Source organism: Macaca mulatta, chromosome 13 (assembly GCF_049350105.2).
Source record: "Macaca mulatta isolate MMU2019108-1 chromosome 13, T2T-MMU8v2.0, whole genome shotgun sequence".
In the NCBI taxonomy this organism is placed as follows: Eukaryota; Metazoa; Chordata; class Mammalia; order Primates; family Cercopithecidae; genus Macaca; species Macaca mulatta.
In genome coordinates, this window is record NC_133418.1 from 124,125,278 (window position 1) to 124,148,454 (window position 23,177).

General features: G+C 41.2%; 1 long non-coding RNA gene across 1 annotated transcript; it reads right to left on the bottom strand.

Annotated features, from left to right (window-relative positions):
* Positions 1-4,169: 4,169 nt before the first annotated feature.
* Positions 4,170-5,979, bottom strand: LOC106992810 (uncharacterized). Its single transcript, XR_013402552.1, has 3 exons — positions 5,787-5,979; positions 5,502-5,623; positions 4,170-5,155 (listed from the first exon to the last, which is right to left on the bottom strand). It is a non-coding gene; the product is annotated as an uncharacterized LOC106992810 (long non-coding RNA).
* Positions 5,980-23,177: the final 17,198 nt, after the last annotated feature.

Sequence of the window (23,177 nt, forward strand, 5' to 3'; positions counted from 1 at the left end):
GGGTGTTGTGGTGTAAGTTTGGTGGAAGTAAGATGGGTGTTGTGGTGTAAGTTTGTACTTGGTTTTAGGTAGATGCTGCTGTGTAGCCTCTGTGTAATTTCTTCACCTATAATCCATGTTAGTGATGTTTGTGAGTGTCTTACTGGCCAAGCCTAAGAGTCTCTTTCAGTGGTGATTAGGCCGTGCTGGGGCTGGGCTCACCAGGCTGTGTCTCAGGTCAGGGGCACACGCATGCACACGGTGGGCTGGCCAGCTCTGGGTCTGGCTAGCCATCTTACTGACGTCACTTCTTCCCAAGTGCAAAAGTCTCCATTTGTTTTGGTTTTGTTTTGCATTTGTCATTTAAATTTATTTATTAATTGACAAATAAAAATGTATATATTTATGATATGCAACATGATGTTTTAATAAATGTATATATTGTGGAATGATTTAATCTAGTTAATTAACTTATCGATTACCTCACATACTTATCATTTGTTGTGGTGAAAACATTTAAAATCTACTCTTAGCAATGTTCAAGTATTCAATACATTGCTATTAACTGCATGTTTCGTGTTGCCCAGTGCCTCTCCTGAACATTTTCCTCCTGTCTAACTAAAGTTTGTATCTTTTGAACAAAATCTCCACTTTGCGCTATTACAATGAATGCTATTATGTACATTCTATGCATGCATCAAGAATTTATCTGAGGGTGTGTTTCTCTGTAAAGCAGATATCAAAATGCGGAATATTGGGCCATTTAAAATTTGTGTACTTTAAGGATTCTCATCTATTAACATATATTGGTATTTAATCAGAGTTTTATATCTTTTCATGATGTTTATAGATTTTTCTGTAACATCTTGAGATTTTTGATATCTATATCTAACAGATATCTGTTAATCTATATTTCTTGAATGTTTGAGTATATATTTATATATAGCTTAGATAACATATAAATGTTAAAGCTACATACATATCCACACACCATATATTTAATTATATCATGTATAGTTATATCTTCTATGTGTTTATTGTTGGTGTTAGGTGGTAAAGCTTATACAAAAATTATTTTTAAAAATTGTATTTTTCTACAACTATAAAAATGGATATATAGTTTTCTCTTTAATTCATTTATATAAGAAATGTCATTCTTAGTTTTTCTAAAGTTGGTTGAAAGCATGAATTCCTGTAATATGTAATTATGCTGCTAAATTATATTTGCATCATTTTCTTTAGGTTCTTTGCACTTCAAAAAAATATATAAGCCTATTATTTCTTTTTCTTTACATGGGCCTTGTCAGTTTCCTACACAGAGAATAAAATAAAATGAATTAAGCAACCTTACACATTCTCTGCTCTCTAAAATAGCTACTATAGGATGAAAATTGTGTGTGTGTGTGTGTTTTGTTCATTCACTTGGGAATCATCCAGAACAGCACCATTCAGTAGCCTGTCTGCAATGAGTGAAGTCTTCTGTCACACACTATGCAGCACCCCAGTTACAAGCCACAGAGTTATTATGCATTTGAAATCTGCCTAGTGCAACAGAGAAAATAAACTTTTAATTTAATTTATTTATACTTAATACAAATTCGAATAACCACATCTGGTTTTTGGTTGCCACACTGGAATATGGAATAGATCCATGGAAATATATCTAATTTAGGGCTACATCTAATTTATCATTTGTTTTATTGCTTTATCCAATGACTACAATTTTTATTTTTAAAATTTCTAATTTTTTACACATATACTTGTTCTTGGTTTATTCATACCAGTTGTCTCAAAATTTCTTGTTCAATTATGTGGACGCTATTTATTTGCCTTTTTGAGTATTTATTATTCTGCTATTTTAATTGCATCTAGAATGACTCCAGCATAAACCCGTTGATTTTGTGTCCTTAGCTTAGAGTTCTTCACGAATATGATCTCGAGGCTTAATTTGAGAGGAGGCATCACTGTCCTTCTCACATTGCCTCTTTCATCCCCACAATTCTGCCATTGCTCCAGCGCCCAGGATGGTGTGAGCTCCAGAGCCCACCCTTCCACTGATGGCTTTCAGCCCCGTTGGGAACACTGGTGATCACAGGGGCAGGGACTGGCCAGCAGGGACTGTGGTTGTCCTCCTGGACTTAGCAAGTCACGTCCTCCTTTTCCTCTCCAGGCTTCCCTCCAGAGGGGGCTGCCTGAGCAGAAGGCTCCAGAGAGAGCTGTAAAGGCTTAGCCCAGCCTGGTCTTGGGAGCCACATGGCAGTGACAGCTGCTCTCACATGTGCCACACTTGACTCTCCGTTCCCAGGAACCACTTCTGCTGGGCTTCTCTGAGCTCCGACATGAATCTGGAGCTCAATAGGACCGTGTATTTTTGCTTCTTTCCCGTGATCTTGTTCTGCTATATTTTATGGTTTTATTATTTCATGTTTTTGTTGTTTTTTCATTCCAGTTACGTCATCTTAAAATGTGCTTTTTGCATGGCATTAAAATTATGGCATTGGAAAAGAGATGGCTCCTACACGTCAGTATAATAGAGGTGTTTGTACTGAAACTCACAGTTTTATTTTCATGAGTAGAGAACACATCGAGAGTTCTCCCCCACTCTCTGCTAGGGTAAAATTCTGACCTACTTGAAAAAATTAGGAGCTATATAGAAAATCTGAGAGGAAATTGCATCTCTTAGCTCATGGGAGCCAAGAGATTATAAATCTGGAAAGCTCTGGCAGGTTCCTCATCCCCTGACCCCAACTTCTGACACGGTCTTTACTCATCTGGTTATTTCTTGTTGCTCTCAGTACAATGTTGGGGGCACGAAGGGCAGAATTTGGGTCACTACATTAAGAATGATCAAGAATGTTGTAATTGCTTTTCAAATGCAAATAGAAAAGACAGTAGAGAACATTTTTTTTTTCTCACATTTGTTCAGTTATATCCATTGAGTGTCTCCCATGCACTCTTCCGGGCATTTCAAATAGAACGGAGAGCACAGAAACAAAGTCATGGCCTAAGATCGTGCATTCCACTTGGAAGAAATAGTTCACCTACAAAGAAGCAAAAGGAAAAATCCTAACACCACATTCTGCAGGCACTGGAAGGTAAGTTGAATGTGAATCCTAAATCAATGCTGGCTGTAGGAAGACAAAACCTTCAACTACATAAGACCCTTTTCAACACTAAGATGAGAAACTTCATGCTTCTTTTCATGCTTGAAGCGTCCTTCCTGCCTCAATGCAAGGTAAGTAATAGTGCTGTTATGCACTCTTCTGTAAAATAAAGTTTCCTCTATTATTACACCACTTTGATCACTGGCTGGATAATTAGAGAAAGCCTGGCTTTGTTGGAAACATATTTAATACTTAACAGAATTAAGAACAGTTTAGCCAGCTGACTTCAGGATATTTCCAGGTAAACTCACGTGATTAAGATAACAAGGTTGATTGAGATGACAAGAGGTTCGTGACGGGCTCACGGTTGGCTCCATTCTCGGTTAATCCCAACTTGCCCCATTCGGCAAGAATTTAAATTCAAGGGGAGGGATTGATTGGTTTACTTTGCTTGCGTGCCCTAGGATAGAGGGGGGCTCTGATTGAATATCTCACCTAAATGGCATGTTTTGAGAGAGATTTTTCCAATGGGAAAATGAGGGTGTGTATTATTCAGAGTCTGACAAAAACAATTTTACTTAATGGTTCAAGTACAGGCCAGGCATGGTGGCTTACACCTGTAATCCTAGTACTTTGGGAGGCCGAAGAGGGAAGATTGCTTGAGCCTAGGAGTTCAAGACCATCCTGGGCAGCAAAGTGAGATCCCATCTCTACAAAATAAAATTTAAAAATTAGCCATGCATGGTGGTGCCAGCCTGTACTCTAAGCTACTCGGGAGGCTGAGGCAAACTTGAGCCTAGGAGTTGGAGGCTGCAGTGAGCTGTGATTTTATTACTGCACTCCAGCCTGAGTGACAGATTTAGACCCTGTCTCAAAAAAAAGCCCCACCCCTCTGCAGGTAGACATCCTCATTTAATTTACAGTTAACTCTGTGAGAACTGTCAGATACCAGACACATCCTCTTTCTCTCTGCACAAATATCACCCTCACATCTGGAATGGGGCCAGCCACCAAAGACAAAAGTTCCAAACAACAAAGCTAAAGATGTAAGATCACTCATAATCATTGATTAGGAATCATTTGCCGTGTGAAATACTTTTGCTTTATTTTTAAAAATAATCGATGCATTAGAAAAACAGTTTTCTTTTATCTAATTTAGAATTACCGCCCTTCAGAAACAATGTACTGAACCCCATAATGAACACCTCTGTTGGCTCAGGCTTAAAAACCAGTGATAAACTTGTCAGGACAAAGCCCAGGCCTGTCCTGCTAAAAGGTCTCCGAAGCACATCCCTGTGTGTGACAGGCAACTCTAGGGGTAAACACGCGGCAGGGCTGGCTTCTGGCCAGTTCCCGACCAGCCTCTGTCTAGGACACCTGCCCAGATGCCCCCTGCAGATGCCAAATGTTAGCTCAGGAGGCCCGGCTGGAGAACGACCCAGCAGGGCAACCCAACAGATGCTGGCCCTTTTGGTCGGTTTCTCAATAAATACGAAAGTGCAGCTAACTTAACGACACTATTGACTTTCAGCTACCACGGAAGAAAGGACTGACTGAAGTTTTGAAAATACGTTCTTTTAATATTCAGAAGAAAATGGTCTGTACCTTAATTCCCTGGCATAATTAATTCCCTTTATGGTCTACATGGCAGTTCCCTTTCCCAACTTGGATTGTATATATTTTATTAAGATCACAATTTGCACCAACGTGTGCAATAAAAATAATAAGAAAAGCACCGAAGAGCACATGTGAGGAGTGTGACTAAGGATGAAGGAGCCCCAGGCCGGTGGCCTGCATGAGGAAATGTGGCAGCCCCCGACTCATCAAGGGCCACAGAGGTCTCCTCTGAAAGGAGTCACAGGACTCCCGGGAGGTCTGAGACAACCATTTTGGGCAAACACTCTCTAAATCCAAAGGTCTTGTCTGTGCCTGTTGAAGAAGTTGGTCCTTCTTTAAGATGTTTCTTGACAGCTTCAGAAGCTTGAGAGCTGCACCTTCTCATCCAGACGGCGACTGCCTGGGGTGATCGGGCTGCCTGGACTTGATCTGGGTCCCCAGGATAAGAAGAGGGCCTGAGGGACAGCAAAGGCAAGGACCGCCCAGATGCCGTGTGTGAATCCTGCGTGCTGTTCACGAGTAGGGTGCACAGGGGACTCAGGAGTGGGCTGGAGGATTGGAGGGACGTGGGGGGAGACAGACAGCCTGGCTGGGCCTGGGCCCCTTCCCCATCCAGGGCTCCTGTTCTCCCCTCCCCGTTCCTTCTCCCATGAGAGGGCCGGCCAGAGAGCTCCACGTTCACCTCTCACTACCTCTCACTTTACACGCTTTCAGCCGTTTATTGTTCCAACGGTGTTCAGCGAATGGCATCTTTTGCTCAGTCTAATAGGAACATGTACCTAGTTCACAAAGGATACTTACCTCATTTGCTTCCTCTGCTGCTGAAGCCAGGGTCGGACAAAGCTAGGCTGGCCACGGCGCCCGGCTTTACGTGGAACTGAAGTCCGAGGCTTGTTACCTGGGAGAAGACGTCTGCCTAATTCCTGTGCAAAAGGGGGGAGGGTTCAAGCACCCACACCCACCAAGCAAAGGAGGTTCCCTCGGCCAGGTGGAGCGGGGGCTCCCGCCAGAGGCGGGGAACGAGGCCCTGCTGTGGAACCTGCGCCTGGGGGTCCCTGTGTCACTGGCGGGCGAGGGGGCTGATACCGGAAGGGAGCTGGTCAGCCGCACGGTGAAGGATGCATATTTCTGAGCGCTCACCGTGCGCTCTGCCGGGTACACACCCCGGTGTCTGGCTGTCCGAGCCTACGAGGTTACATGTGCAAGCCGGAGCCCGCGGTGCAGAGCGCGCCCTGAGGAGCCCGAGGCCTCACCCGGCTACCGTCCTGCTGTTACTGCTGACGACACTGCGCTGCGACGGCCTGTAAGTTCCTGTCTAGGAAACGCTGACATTCACACAGAAAAAGATTCGTCAGATTGTGACTCCTCTTAAAGATGACCCGTGCCTTCCGGCAACTCGGCTCTTCCATTAAAGTCGAAGTCTCACCATGGTGACGGTAACCTCACTCACTTTAAATCTCACTATTTCATCATTGATTCGGACGCGTAAAAGATTAACAGTTGTTCTTTTCTTTGCATTTTATACTTTAATTTCAAAATAGACAGCAAGATAGTTAAAAACTCCCCTTTTTAGACTTAGCACTTCAAGTCCCTCCCGACTTCCAGACTGATGCCCGCAGATGTACCTGGAGGAAGATGGTGGGGGCTGGACCCACCTTCCCCGGCTCTCACTGAGGCTCTGGGGAGATAGGAGGAGTGTTGTAAAATGTCCACAGTCATGAGGCCGGAGAACCACGAGTCAGGCCATTCTCACCCAAAATTTTGAAAATAAATTTAGCGACAAAATGACTTCGAATGAGAAAGAATCTGTAAATTTAGATTGTGACCTCAGTTTTATTTTCAGTAAAACAGACATATAATGGCTGATTGCCCCATTTCAAAAGACATATAATTACATATAATGACTGCTTGCATCGTTTCAAAAGGTCTTTGAAAGATCTGAAACTGTGTGGCCTGTGTTGTAGGGTTCTGCTCCCTGTGGGGAATGACTGCGATGGTTACACAGGAGGCCCTTGGCATTACCAGGCATCCAGAGCCAGGACAGTGGCTATTTGCACAATTTTCCAGTGAAATGAAAACAGCAACAGCAAGAACAACAACTGTAATAGGGAAAAATTCCACATCATGAATAAAAGCCCTGTACCCCCTTATCTAATAATTGGAAACATTTAGTGAAAAATGGCATGGAAAGTAAGAGTCAGGTGTGAAGGTGGAGCTCCACAGAGAATGGCGCAAAGAGGCTGCCTTTCCCTATTGAGTGGTCTTGGGACCTTTGTCAAACTACTTTGTCTGTGATTGTGTGAATTAATTTCTGGGATTTCTATTCTGTTTCATTGATCTATGTATCTGTGTTTATGCCAGCACCATGCTGTTTTGCTCATTACAGCTTGGTAGTATGTTTTGAAGTCAGGTAGTATGAGGCCTGCACTGTGTTCTTTTTGCTCAAGATTGCTTTTGACATTTAGGATTTTTTGTGGTTCCATGTGAATTTCATGATTATTTCTCTATTTCAGTCAAGAATGTCATGAGACTTTAATATAGATTTTGTTGAATCTGTAGATCTCTTTGAGTAGTATGGACATTTAACAGTATTAATTCTTCCAGTCTGTGAACATGGGCTATATTTTCTTGTGTCTTCTTCAATACCTTTCATTAGTGTTTTATAGTTTTTATTTCAAAGATATTTGTTGGTTAAATTTATTCCTAGATATTTTATTTTTTGTAGCTATTGTAAATGGAATTGCTTTGTTTACTTATTTATTCAGATAGTTTTCTAGTGGCATATAGGCATGCTACTAGTTTCTGTGTGTTAACTTTGTATCCCCCAACTTTACTACATTTATTAGTTTAAACAGACTTTTGGTGGAGTCCTTAGGGCTTTCTATATGTAAGATCATGTTGTCTGCAAACGGGGACAATTTGATTTCCTCCTTTCCAATTTGGATGCCTTTTATTTCTTTGTCTTGCCTGATTGCCTTGTCTAGGACTTCCAGTACTATGCTGAGTGAAAATGGGGAAAAAAGAGAACTACCATATGATCCACCAGTCCTACTGCTGGATATTTATCCAAAGGAAATAAAATCAGTATGTCAAAGAGAGAGCTGCACTTCTATGTTTACTGCAGCACAGTTCCCAATAGCCAACATACAAAATCAACCTCAGCGTCTATCAACAGATGAACAGATACAGAAAATGTGGTGTATACACACACACACACACACACACACACACACAGAGGAATATTATTCAGCCCTAAAAGAGAAAGAGATCCTGTTATGTGCAACAACATAGATGAACCTGCAGGACATTGTGTTAAGTGAAATAAATCAGGCACAGAAAGACAAACACCACGTGATCTTGCTCAGACTTGGAATCTAACAGTTTGCTTTTATAGAGGTAGACATTAGAACAGTGGTTACCAGAGACTGAGGGCAAGTAGGGGGTTGGGGAGAGACTGAGCCACAGGTGCAGAGCTACCGTGAGACAAGAGGAATGCATTCTGCTGTTCTGTTGCAGGGTAGGGTAGCTAGAGTTAACAATAATGAATATTGTATTTCAAAATAGCTAGAAGAGAGGTTTCTGAATATTCCTATCAAAAGGAAATAATGAATATTTAAGATGATGGATATACTACTTAATTACTCTTATCTGATCACTACACAATGTTTGCATATATGGAAATATCAGGTAGCACTCCAAAGATATGTACAATCGTTCCATGCAAAAGTTGTCAGAATTAAAATGGCATCACTTGAGTTAAAAAAAAAAAAAAAGTCTAGGAAGGCCATGGAGAAAGGGTTCTCATGTATGAATGCCTGATAACAAGAACTATCACAAAAGACTCTGCAGAAACTGCAGCCTTACACAAAGCCCATAAAAACCTTACATGAAAAATACTTCTGCAAGGACAAAGATTTTGGCAGAGCAATTTCTGTCCAATGTGGCTGGCAATGTCATTGTTACTGATCTTTGTAGCCAAGGATCATTATCTCAAAACAATTATATAGTTCTCCTCAGTTTTCCTTTAAAAGTCATTGTCTTCCTTTACCCTCCAAATATGCAGAGTTTGCTATGGCACCTGCGTTACCATTGTAATGCCCATTCCCAAAATACTTCATTTTCTTTTAGAGAACCTCCCTCTCTGTCTGCTATTTAGGATAACATATGTGTCAATCATAAATGAAAAAATAAAAAAAGACTGGCCTGTTGAGCTGTTATCCCACCTGTGGTGTCGGGACTACAGGGTAAGTGTATCTGCTAACACACTGGCTAAGCTCACTACAGACTGTGAGTATTGGCTTACATAATCTAATAGAATATTTCTCAATTTCTAGCACTAGGTGAAGTACACCTGCCTCTGAATTGACATCAGTAGATGACGGGATATAAAATAATTTAACGACTCCAAAGATTAGCATCTGTAAAGCCAAAAGGTCTCGATCAATTTAGAAAGTATATACCGAGTTTAAGGCTATGCTGTGACACAGCCTTGGGAGGTCCTAACGACATGTGCCCCGGGTGGTTGGGGTGCAGCTTGGTTTTACACATTTTAGGGAGATTGGAGACATTAAACAATACCTGTAAGACATACATTAGTTTGATCTGCAAAGGCAGGACTACACAAAGTGAGAGCTTCCGGTTATAGGTAGATTTTACAATTTCCTGATTGACAATTGGTTCAAAGAGTTATTATCTAAAGACCTGGCATCAATAGAAAGGAACATCTGGGTTGCAATTATAAGGGTTGTGGAGATCACAGTTTCTTCATGCAGATGGAGACCTCAGGTAGCAGGTTTCAGGGAGAATAGGTTGCAAATGTTTCTTATCAGACTTAAGATCTATTCTGATGTTAATGCCAGAGGGTGTAATGAATCATGTGTGACCCCCTTTCCCATCACAGCCAGAACTAGTCTTTTATGTTAACTTTGGAATGCCTTTGGCTGAGAGAAGGGGTCCATTCAGATGGTTAAGGAACCTTAGAAATTTATATTTGGTTTACACATTTATCTCTGTAAAAATCTTTATTCTATGAAATTAAAGACATTATTTAAAATGTTGTTTGTTGTACTCTTGGGGAATTGAAAATAAATCAGGTTTTAGGAAAAGGCAGTAATGTGAGGACATAATTCTTAGATTTGAAAAGCATTACAGTACAATTGAACGTCCCGTGATTGCAGGGGCTTTGGTCCTGAAAAAACCATATTAAGATATAAGAGATCAACTCCCGGAATGGCCAAAGGGGTAAATTGGGCAGAGGCACTGTTAGAGTTGATATAGGGAAGAAGAGTCCAAATACTCAAAATACAGTTTCCGAAGTAAAGACTGAAGCAGACAGAATAACTAATAACCAAATAAGTAGCAAAGAAAAGTCCTCTAATCCAAAGAAATACTCCAATTTTCAAAATAAAAGTTTATAAATCAACAGCAGAATTTAATGTTAAAAAGGACCAATACTAATAAATGTTATTAAGTATTTAATCTCCAAAGATAAAAGTATATTACAAGTGTCTACATTTTTAAAAAGACAAAAACTAATAATGGATTAGTGTGGATACAGAGTTAACATTAAAATAATGAAAATAGAATATTACATGCAACCATATTGTAGTATGTTTAAATTTTCATAGATTTTTATCAAAATGCATATTACTAAAATTGACCAAGAAAAATGGAAAACTTTAAAATAAGGGTTTGATAAAGCAGTTGAACTTTTTGGGGCTGACAGCTAAATTTTAACTCAATTTAAAGAACAAATAATTCCAGTGTTATTTAAACTCTTACAGGATATATAAAATATGTCCACATCTCATTTTATAGAATCATCATAATTTAAACCCACAAACTGTAAGGAGCATATATAGGAATATGAATATACATTTCTAATAAATCATTAGCAATTAGAATCCAGCACTATGTAAAATGATGCATTACCAAGAGGGTTTATTTTAGAAATGGAAGGACAATTCAATTTTAAAAAAACATTCTTTTACTAAATCACCTCAATATACTTAATAGAAAAATTATATGTCAGTATTGATAGATGTTAGAAAGACATTTTTTAAAATTAAGTAACTATTCATAAAATAAACTCAGTAAATTATTAATAGAAATATAAAAAGACTGCAGAGGAGAGAGAAATCTGGAAGACCCCAGAGGTCCATTTCCATTATTTTTTGGCAGCAGAGAGCACTGGCCCCGCGGTGTATGAGCGAGATAACTTTACTCCCGTAGGGTCACAGCTGCAGGTCTCCCTTTCTCCCAAAGCCACTTCCCAGCTGCAAGTGTCCACCATTCCAGGGTAAGCTCCTCCCACCCTCGAAGACATGGAAGCACCATGGGACATGGTCCTCTCAAGTAGGAGCTTGGCACAGTTTCTCTGCCTCCCTGCAATACTGGATCATGAGAACACCTTGGCTTGTGCTCCAAAGTGTTTGTGTATCTGTAAACCTGGGCATGTCCAGCAAGCCAGTTCCACATCTACACCACAGGGTCCTGTCACCTGTGCCTGTAACCCTCTGCAAGACGACCATGTATAGAGAAGCCACAGTAAATAATACTTCAACAATACCATTAAGACTATTTCCAGTTAAATATAGATACACACAAGAACACTGCTACTTCCATCATCATTTACATCTTCTTGAAGATTCAGCCAAATCTGTGAAGGAAAAAAACATAAGAAAAATTAATAATCAGCATAAACATAGGGAAGGAACTCAAGTGCATTGGGCTATGTGTAAAATATGTCATATTATGTTTATGGCATTTATTAAAAACCATGAGAAATTACTCCAGAAATAATAACTAGTGTTTAAATTATAAAAGTGTAATTCTACTATGCTATATAGTTTTTTATTTTTATTTATTTATTTTTATTTATTTATTTTTATTTATTTATTTTTTTATTTATTATTATTATTATTATACTTTAAGTTCTAGGGTACATGTGCATAACGTGCAGGTTTGTTACATATGTATACTTGTGCCATGTTGCTGTGCTGCACCCATCAACTCGTCAGCACCCATCAACTCGTCATTTACATCAGGTATAACTCCCAATGCAATCCCTCCCCCTCCCCCCTCCCCATGATAGGCCCCAGTGTGTGATGTTCCCCTTCCCAAGTCCAAGTGATCTCATTGTTCAGTTCCCACCTATGAGTGAGAACATGCGGTGTTTGGTTTTCTGTTCTTGTGATAGTTTGCTAAGAATGATGGTTTCCAGCTGCATCCATGTCCCTACAAAGGACACAAACTCATCCTTTTTTATGGCTGCATAGTATTCCATGGTGCAATCATTAAAAAGTCAGGAAACAACAGGTGCTGGAAAGGATGTGGAGAAATAGGAACCCTTTTACACTGTTGGTGGGATTGTAAACTAGTTCAACCATTATGGAAAACAGTATGGCGATTCCTCAAGGATCTAGAACTAGAAGTACCATATGACCCAGCCATCCCATTACTGGGTATATACCCAAAGGATTATAAATCATGCTGCTATAAAGACACATGCACATGTATGTTTATTGCGGCACTATTCACAATAGCAAAGACTTGGAATCAACCCAAATGTCCATCAGTGACAGACTGGATTAAGAAAATGTGGCTATATGGTTAATTTTGAATTCTAAAGGATGAAGAAGCAAAATACTGAGGCTGGAGTCAGTGCACATTCATATAGAACATAGAGATACTGCAGATATTTTTAGAGTTTAAATAAAGCACATTAGAATAAAGTGAAATAAAAAGACAAAGAGTAAGGATCAATGATTTCAATCTCCTAAGTCTTAATGTGTCAAAGAAATCTCAACTAATGCCAATAAAGCAAAGAATATAACACAGCTAACCAAACTTAAATCTTAGAAAGTTGCAAAGAGAGCCTTTGCTGAGCTAATTGACACACAGGATCCATTCTCCCTTTAAAGTTTAGCAATAGAATCTCTAGTGTGTTAGCTGGTCAGACACCAGGAATTTGAAAGTTGGGGTAAAGGGTTTACTTTATTTCATTTTTTAAATTTTAAGTAATATTTTATTTTTTCTTTTTACATTCAAGGGGTACATGTGCTTACATGTTACATGGGGTGACATGGGTATTATTACATGCATAATGGATGGGGTTAAGCTTCTAGTGGAACCATCACTCAAATATTGGACACTGCATCCAGTGGGTAATTTTTCAACCCTTATTCCCCTTCCTTCCTTCTCACCTTTTGGAGTCCCCAGAGTCTAGTCTCTCCATCTTTATGCCCATGTGTACCCTTTGTTTAACTCCCACTTATATGTGAGAACATGGATTATTTGATTTTCTGTTTCTATTTAGTTCACTTGGGATAATCGCCTCCAGTTCCATCCATGTTACTACAAAGGACATGATTTCACTCTTTTTAGCCTGTGTAATATTCCATGATGTATATGTTCCACATTTTCTGTATCCAATAAACCACTCGTAGATAGTTGGGTTGGTTTCCTGACTTTGCTTTTGTAAATAGTGTTGCAATAAGCATACAAGGGCAAGTGTCTTTCTTACAAAATGATTTCTTTTTCTTTGGCTAGATGCCCAGTAGTGGGATTGCTGGGTTGAATGGTAGTTCCATTTTTAGTTCTTTGAGATATCTCCATACTGTTTTCCATAGAGGATGAACTAATTTGCATTCTTATCAACAGTGTATGAGTATTCCATTTTCTCTGCACCCATGCCAACATCTGTTGTTGATGTTTTTGACTTTTTAGTAAAAACCATTCTGACTGGTTTAAGATTATATCTCATTGTAATTTTGATTTGCATTTCTTTGATGATTAGTGATGTTGAAAATTTGTTCATGTGTTTGTTGGCTTCTTATATTTCTTCTTTTGAGAAATGTCTGTTCATGTTTTTTACTCAGTTATTAATAGGTTGTTTGTTTTCTTGTTGTTCAGTTGTTTGAGTTCCTTGTAGACTCTGGATATTAGTCCCTTATCAGAGGCATAATTTGTAAATATTCTCTCACATTTTGTAGATTGTGTATTTATTATGTTGGTGATCTCTTTTGCTGTGCAGGAGCTTTTTAATTTAATTAAGTCCCATTTGTCTATTTGTTATTTTATTCCACTTACTTTTGGAATCTTCATCATAAATTCTTTACCAAGGCCAATGTCCAGAAGAGTTTTTACTAGGTTTTCTTCTGGAATTTAAACATTTTTCAAGACCTGCATTTAAGTCTTTAATGCATCTTGGGTTAGTTTTTGTAAATGCTGAGAGTTAAGGGTTCAGTTTCATTATTCTGCATATAGTTAGCCAATTTTCCCAGCACCACTTATTCAACAGGGTGTCTTTCCCCATTGTCTAATTTTGTCGGCTTTATTGAAGAGCAGTTAATTGTTGATATATGGCTTTATTTCTTGGTTGTCTGTTCTGTTCCATTCATCTATACAGGTCTATTTTTATTCCAGTACTGTGCTATTTTAGTTACTATAGCCTTGTAGTATAATTTGAAGTTGGCTGATTTGATGCCTCTGGATTTGTTATTTTTGCTTAGAATTACTTAGTTAACTGGGTTTTTAATTGGTTTTATAGGAACTTTAGGATGTGCTTTTCTAATTCTGTGAAAATGACACTGGTAATTTGATGCGAATTACCATTGAATCTATGGATTGATTTGGGAATACAGTCATTTTGACAATATCGATTCTTCCAATTCGTGAGCATGGAATATTTTTCCATTTATTGTATTGTCTATAATTTCTGTCATCAGTGTTTTGTAGTTCTCCTTGTAGAAATCTTTAACCTTCTTGGTTAGATGTATTCCTAGGTATTTTATCTTTTTGTGGTTATTGTAAATAGGATTGGGTTATTGACTTGGTTCTCAGCTTGAATGTTATTGGTATATAGAAAAGTGACTGATGCTTTGTATGTTGATTTTGTATACTGAGCTTTACTGAGGTCACTAATGAGGTCTATGAGTCTTGTAGAGAAGTCTTCAGGGTTTTCTAGGTATATGATCATGTTGCCAGCAAACAGAGAGGATTTGAGTTTCTCTTTTCCAATTTGGATGACTTTTATTTATTTCTCCTGCATTGCCACTACAGTGTCAGAGTTCAGTAGTCTTGACAGAGATTATATGGCCAGCAAAACTGAAAATATTTAATATCTGGTCCTTTCCAGAAAAAGTTTACCAATCCTATTTTTAAAATATTCGAAGTTGGCCGGGCACAGTGTCTCACGCCTGCAGTCCCAACATATTGGGAGGCCGAGGCTGGCAGATCACAAGGTCAGGAGTTTGAGACCAACCTGGCCAATATGGTGAAACTGTGTCTCTACTATAAATACAAAAATTAGCCAGGTGTGGTGGCACACACCTGTAGTCCCAGCTACGTGGAGGGTTGAGGCAGGAGACTCGCTTGAACCTGGAAGGTGGAGGTTGCAGTGAGCCGAGAGAGATCATGCCACTGCACGCCAGCCTGGGCAACACAGCGAGACTCTGTCTCAAAAAAAAAAAAAAAAAGGATTCAAAGTCAAAGTCAAGCCAAGAGCACATAGTGATGGACTGGATGTAAAGAGAAAAGCAAGGTAAGAGAAAGACTGGAAGGTTTTATACCTGAGCTACCAGAAGGGTGATGTTGCATTGACTGAGATGGAAAATGCATCTTATTTGCACCTAATTTTTTTACTCCAGTTAAAAAAAAGAAACCCAGGCTCTGAAATCTTTGAAGCTGAGGCCCTGAGTCACAGCTTCAATGGGATAAAAATTCCCTGAGAGAAGATGTTGAAGAGTTTTGTTTCTGTTTTGTTTGCTTGTTTTGTTTGTTTGGTAGCTAATGCACAACCCAGCATTTTACATCAGTTCACATCAACATGGTCACCAAGTATTTTCTCTAAGACCCTGGCTCATACATATTAAAGTTTTTTTTTATGTATTTAATATATTATTATTACAAAATTCAAGCCAGACATGGTGGAATGAACCTGTGGTCCCAGCTATTTGGGAAGCTGAGGCGGGAAGATTGTTTGAGCCTGGGAGGTCAAGGCTGCAGTAAGCCATCATCGCACCACTGCACTCCAGCCTGGGCGACGCAGTGACACTGTTGTTTATAAAAGAGAAAAAATAAAACCATTGGCAGAATGATCTGGGAACTCAGGCTCTGACACTGGCAGTTTTCACTGGACACAGTGCTCCCATTTCTCATGCAAGTGCCTTTTCCAGGGCTTGTGCTCAGGAATTATTAGTTGAATTGCAGAAAGGAAGGAGGAATGAGTGAATTCAGAGATGCAGAGAGCCAAGCACCATTTGTCGACACCCCTGATGTTGAATTGTGCAGGCCCTGGATTCAGAGGAGGGGTGAAGGTATGGAAATGGTCATGAAAGAGATACTTACCCAAGGTGCCTGCTCACATCTCTACTGATGCATTATCACATTTCTTTGTGTCACTTTTGTTTAACCATCTTTAATTTTGGAGAAACTCTGATGTGCCCTGGTGCCAACTATGTTCACTTTAAGACTAATAGAAATATTTTACTGGGCACGTTATTAGTTAATAGCTCAGAATATAAATTAGGTCCATGATGTTACTGAGTTTCCTTCCAAGAATATGTATATCCCCAGAGTCCCTTGCATAATCACTATCTACACAATGTGTCAGACACTACTTAGTAATTTAATCTGCATTTAATTTGCCCATGATTAGGCACTTTCCCCTGCAAACAATGTGTGTGTAGAAAAGTTATTAACTTTTTATGTGATATCTGTGTTCAGTGTTGAAATTTCTTCTACCTCTTAATTATCTTGCTTCAGAAAGCTGATGGTTGTAATGGTAATGGAATACCAAGTATCTCCACTGCTGATTCTCATTCTCCTTCCAGTCATTTTAAATAAGCCCTTTTTGCCCACATTCTTTCTGATTAACAAGGAAACTAATGAAAGGAAGCAATAAGAAGAAAATTGATATGATCAGTAATTGCTCTGCTGGCCAGCAATGTCCACATTAGATTGCTCTGTGGAAAACAGTTCTCATTAGCATAATGGGGGTCCAAAAGAGTAGAGTGATCCTTTCCCACCATGCTCTCTCACTCTCTCTTATGCATATATAAAATTTTCAATGCAAATAACTGAATACAGAATCATCTAACTAGTCCTAGTTTACTGAAGTTCTTGTTCGCTGAGTTTTCTTTCTAATCGTGAAAGGGTCTTGAATGGTGTCTAATTATTTCTCTGCATTTATTGGAGCAATCATATGGGTTTTGTCTTTTATGCTATTAATATGGTACATCACTATATTAGTCTGTTCCCATGATGCAATGAATAAATACCCCAAACTGGGTAATTTATAAAGGAAAGAGTTTTAATTGACTCACAGTTCTGCATGGCTTGGGAGGCCTCAGGAGACTTACAATCATGGCTGAAGGGGAAGCAAACATGACCTTCTTCACATGGCGGCAGGAGAGAGAAGTGTAGTTTAAAGTGGGGAAAAGCCCTTTATAAAACCATCAGATCTCATGAGAACTCACTCACTATCATGAGAACAGCATGGGGGAACCATTCCCATAATCTAATGACCTCCCACAAGATCCCTCCCCCAACACGTGGGGATTGCAATTCAAGATGAGATTTGTGTGGAGACACGGAGCCAGACCGTATCAATGACATGATTGACTTTCTGATATTCAATCAGCTCACATACTTGACATAAATACCACCCGGTCATGGTGCTTAATCCTTTTTACATGTTTCTATATTTTGTTTGATAGTATTTTTTTGAAGATTTATGCACCTATATTTCTTAGAGATGTTTGTCTGTAGCTTTGTTTGCTTCTGATAACATTATCCAGTTTTAATATTAGAATAATACTGCCCTCGGCCGGGTGCAGTGGCTCATGCCTGTAATCCCAGCACTTTGGGAGGCTGAGGTGGGTGGATCATGAGGTCAGGAGATCGAGACCATCCTGGCGAACACGTTGAAACCCCATCTCTACTAAAAATACAAAAAATTAGCCTGGTGTGGTGGTTGGCACCTGTAGTCCCAGCTACTCGGGAGGCTGAGGCAGGAGAATGGCATGAACCTGGGAGGTGGAGCTTCCAGTGAGCTGAGATCACGCCACTGCACTCCAGCCTGGGCAACAGAGCGAGACTCTGTCTCAAAAAAAAAAAAAAAGAAAAGAAAAGAATAATACTGCCCTCATACAGTGAACTGGGAAGTGGTTTTTCATTTTCTTTTTTGGAAAATTTTATAAACTATTGGTAATAACTCCTTAAATGTTTGCTAGAATTTATCAGTGAGGTCATGTGGCACTTTGTCTTTCTTTGTAAGGAGTTTTTAAAGTTTTGATTCAATCTCATCGGTTTCAGTAAGTCTATTCAGATTTCTATTTATTTGTAAGTTTGTTTCAGTACTTTTTTGCTTTTCTAGAAATGTGTCTATTTAATCTAAATTACCCAGCTTGGCATTTGATCATTTTTAGTATTCACTTATTTCCCTTCTATTTCTATAAGGTTGAGAGTGATATCTCTTCTTTAACCCTTCATTTTAATAATTGGAAACTTCTGTCTGTTTTTCTTAGTGTTATGGGATGACATGTGTCCTCCAAAATTCATAGATCGACGCCCCAACCCCCATGGTGACTGTATTTGGAGACAGGCCCTTTAAAGAGGTTACTAAAGTTCAATGAGGTCAGAAGTGTGAGGCCCTAATCCAACAGGACTGGTGTCCTTGTAGACTGGTGTCCTTGTAAGAAGAAGCAGTCCCCATCAACAGAGGAAAGACCGTGTGAGGGCACAGTGAGAATGTGGCCATCTACAAGCCAAGGAGAAAGATGTCAGGAGAAGCCAAACATGTAGATACCTTGATATTGGTTGTTTAGGCTCCAGAACTGTGACAGAAGGAATTTCTGTTGATTAAGCTGCCCAGCATGTGGCGGTCACTCCCAGAGTGAGCAGTTCGTGTCCTTTTGAAGGGCTCACAACACTAAGGGGGTCTGCGTGAGAGGGTTGTGATCGATTGAGCAGGCAGAGGGTACGGGACTGGGGGCCGCATGCACCAGTAACTAGAACGGAACAGGACAGGAAGGAATTGTCACAGTGCTTTTCCATACAACGTCTGGAATCTATAGCTAACATAACCGGTTAGGTCAGGGGTCAATCTTTAACCAGGCCCAGGGTGCGGAGCCGGGCTGTCTGCCTATGGATTTCATTTCTGCCTTTTAGTTTTTGCTGCTTCTTTCTTTGGAGGCAGACATTGGGCATAAGACAATATGAGCGGTGGTGTCCTCCCTTACATGGATGGAGAAATCTGTTCATGATGGAATCACTTCTTAAAGTCTTCCCTCAATGCTGCCTTGCTGGGGATTAAGTTTCCATAAGAGCTTTGTTGTGGACAGACATTCAAAGCTTGGCCACACTACAGTGAAAATTTAAAACCAGCAGACAATCCATCTACATTTGTTTTCTATGGCTGCTGAGAGAAATTACCACAAACTGTGATTTGCAGCCACACAAATCTATCATCTTTCTGCTCAGTAGGTGGCAATGATCTGCCTGCCCCACTGTCTTTGAGGGTTATTTTAGGGATTGGAGCAATAAATCATAAATAATATAAATCTAAGTACTGATTTCACTATCTCTGTCTACTGTCTGCATCACTCTGGGTTTTCTGGGTAAACAAAGCCACTGCCAGCATCACAACAGTCACGGGGTTTTCGTAGAGGAATGTGGGTTCTGAGGGCGTACAAGAAGTGGGTGAGGGTGTGGCTGAGCCTCTGAGCTTTGCTCCCAAGGTTCACTCACGTGGGAGCTCTGGGAGCCTCTGAGGAACCTGCCACTGGCCTCAGGGCATGAGGCAGACCAGAAGGTCCTGGATGCCCAGCTGGCTGCGGCCCCACCTGGCGCCCTCCCTCCATGCCCCCGCGAGCCCCTCCCTGACCAAGGGCAGCAGAGAGAGAGTCCCTGGAGAGCAGCTCCTGTGCCTCCCGTGCCGTGATCCCTCCCATGCCGTGATCCCTCCCGTGCCGTGATCCCTCCCGTGCCGTGATCCCGCCCGTGCCGTGATCCCTCCCGTGCCGTGATCCCGCCCGTGCCGTGATCCCTCCCGTGCCGTGATCCCGCCCGTGCCGTGATCCCTCCCGTGCCGTGATCCCGCCCGTGCCGTGATCCCGCCCGTGCCGTGTTCCCGCCTGTGCCGTGATTCCTCCCGTGCCGTGATCCCGCCTGTGCCGTGATTCCTCCCGTGCCGTGATCCCGCCTGTGCCGTGATTCCTCCCGTGCCGTGATCCCGCCTGTGCCGTGATTCCTCCCGTGCCGTGATCCCGCCTGTGCCGTGATTCCTCCCGTGCCGTGATCCCGCCTGTGCCGTGATTCCTCCCGTGCCGTGATCCCGCCTGTGCCGTGATTCCTCCCGTGCCGTGATCCCGCCTGTGCCGTGATTCCTCCCGTGCCGTGATCCCGCCTGTGCCGTGATTCCTCCTGTGCCGTGATTCCGCCTGTGCCGTGATTCCAGTCCAAAGCCAAACCCCAGAGCGTTCAGAAATCCCCTGACCACAGCCTGTGTGAAAGACATCATAGCCAACATACTCTCAACATCGCAGGACAAGCTCCCTGGGCCCAGGCCGGGGTGGCCAGGGCTCCCGAACTCCACTAAACCCCAACAGGGTCACCAGACCTGGGCCCCCCAGACCTCCTATTCTCAGGACATCAACCCCAGAGCACCCCGGGCTATAAACACTTTCTGCCCCTTTGGGAAGTGAATCCTCCCGGCCTCCGCACTGGGCCCAGGACTGCTTTTCTCAAGGACCAGGGAGCTGTTCCCCAAATTCCTATTGTGAACCCAAAATATCGAAGACAGGTGTCAACGAATTTAGAAAGATTACTTTGCCAAGGTCAAGGACGGGCCTGTGACACAGCCCCTGAGGTCCTGAGGACGTGTGCCCAGGGTGGCCGGGCACAGCTCGGTTTCACACATGTTAGGGAGACGTGAGACATCAAAACATACGTGTAAGAGGAACATTGATTCGGTCCGGACAACTCCACGCGGGGAGGGGAGATTCCACAAGGGATTTCCTAGTGGGCCAATTGTGAGAGGTATGTAGGGTTTTTTAAGATCTTTGTAGCTATTGTATTTAGAAATAAAATGGGAGACAGGTTGGCCTGACGCATTTTCCAGCTTGACTTACCTTTGCTGAGTGATTTTGGGGTCCCGAAATGTATGTTCCATCCGTCAGGAAGGGCCCCAGCCTATCCCATCTCGGTGGGGGGTTGGGGCCTGACCTGGAGCTACAGCTGGCAACAGGAGTGGCTTCAGCCCCTCGACCACCCTAACATCTTGCACTGTCTGGGGGCTCCCTGGGCTCAGGAACGCCCACCTCTGTGGCCGGGAGCCGGGCTCAGCCACATCCCTGCAACTTCTCCGGGCGCCACCATCCAGCTACGCCAAGGCCTGACAGTGGCTCCATATTTCCTCCCAATGGCCGTGCTATTAACTTGTAAGTGTGCGTCATTCGTACGTGTCTAAAACTTGATGGGGAGATGCTAGTCGCATAAATTCTATTATTTGGAAGAAATATTTTATAAAGATTGACTATTCACATTTAAAGCTTCCTCAGAGAAATCAACGATCAGAATTCTACAGTTGAACAATTAAAGCTGAAGACTAATATTGGAATGATAGATTTGTACTGAGACATAAAACCAACAGATTCAAATACCCAAAAAGAATACACTTAAGAACTATTTTATAGTGGATAGACCCATATATTTTGCAAATTGAATGGCTGTAGAAATTTTTATGCAAATATAAATGGCAAAGTTGAAGAACTTCATTTCTAGGGAGTCAGGAACTTTCTGAGGAAACTGCTTTTAAACACCCTCCAAGCCTATGATTCTATAATGTGAAAATAATGGCTGTTGATGGAAAATCCGAGCCTTTAATGACAGGCAATTTTATGTCTGTGCTGCCTTTTGCGAAGGTGGTCCTTTTCTCTTTAGGTTCTTTAGATTTCTTTATGTTCTTACAGAGTAAGCAGAATTGCATACCAAATCCAATAACAGATAACATTTTTTTAATGCCTTCAAGTTAGGTTTTATAGCAGATTGAGGAAAAAATAATTTCTCTTTAAAACTAAACAGACATAGAAAAAAGAAATTTAAGCCTCTTGTTTTCCTGCCTGAAAGTGTGGGTCAAATTCTTCTGTTTATCTGCCCAAGCGCTGCACAGAGTTCAGTTAACGGACATTTTAAGTACACATTTGTGAAGTGGGGCGTAATGTTTGTGAGGAGCAAGCTTTTACATCCTCAGTGGTTCTCCCGCTGTGGTCGGTGAAGAGCCCCTGCACACCTCAGTGGACCTGAGTCAATGCAAAGGCCCGCCCTCGCTTCCTTTCTCCAGGAAAGAGAAAACCACCGCTTCGAGAGACAACAGAGACAGTCAATTACCTGTCACTAAATCCACAGTTTTCCCGTGGACAGCCATTATTTTCACATTATGGAATCATAGGCTTGGAAGGGATCTGAAGAAGTCTCCTCAGAAGGTCCCTGACTGTCACAGACACGAACTTCAATTTAACAAGCCTCTGACCCTTCTATTGTCATTATAAAAAGGTATTTACCTCCCAGGCATATTCACATGCAAATGTAACAATCCAATCACATCCTTTTCTTACAGACAAAGAAAGCTCACATTTGCCATTGCTGTTTCCCTCTGGTTTATGAATCACTTCACCCTCTGACCAGATCCCCTCACAGTCACTTTCTAGAACTCATTCTGGTGCCAGCTATCTTTATGGACAGAAAACTACATTTTCAAATCAAATCAAGTATGTTCTATTTTCCATCCAAATAAATCTGGAGCACTTTCTGTTTCTCTGGATGCTCTTAAAACTACCTTTTAGCTATGCCATAGCACACAAATTCAAAATGCCCTCAAATGTTTAATCATCTTTTATTGTCTTTTTTTTGTTGTTAAGTTCATGAATCCTTACAAACGTAAAATAAAAAGGCAATGAATATAGTTGAAGGAGGGTTTGGGTTCTTTATGAGGAATGAAGGTTCTGAGTTATCTGACATCTCCCTTTGACACTCTGCCTGAGTACATTCCTATGTGCAATAAATATACACGAACCCTCAGGAAACTTTGCCAGACTCTCCCATCCTGAATACGTATTCCCAAAGAGAGGAAACCCCATTCCCTCTCAGGCTTTCACCCAGGCTTGGCCCACAAACCTTACAGATGGTCGTAAAAAACACACACACATGCACACACATATACAGACATACACACATGTACAACTCCCTTGCACACACACACACAGGTACATACACACACATACGCACAGATATATGCACATATGCACACGCAGATATACACACACGTACACACAGGTATACACACACGCACACACAGGTATACACACACGCACTCAGGTATATACAAACATGCCCACACAGGTATATACACACACACACACACACACACAGGTATATACACACATGCACACATAGGTATATACACACATGCACACA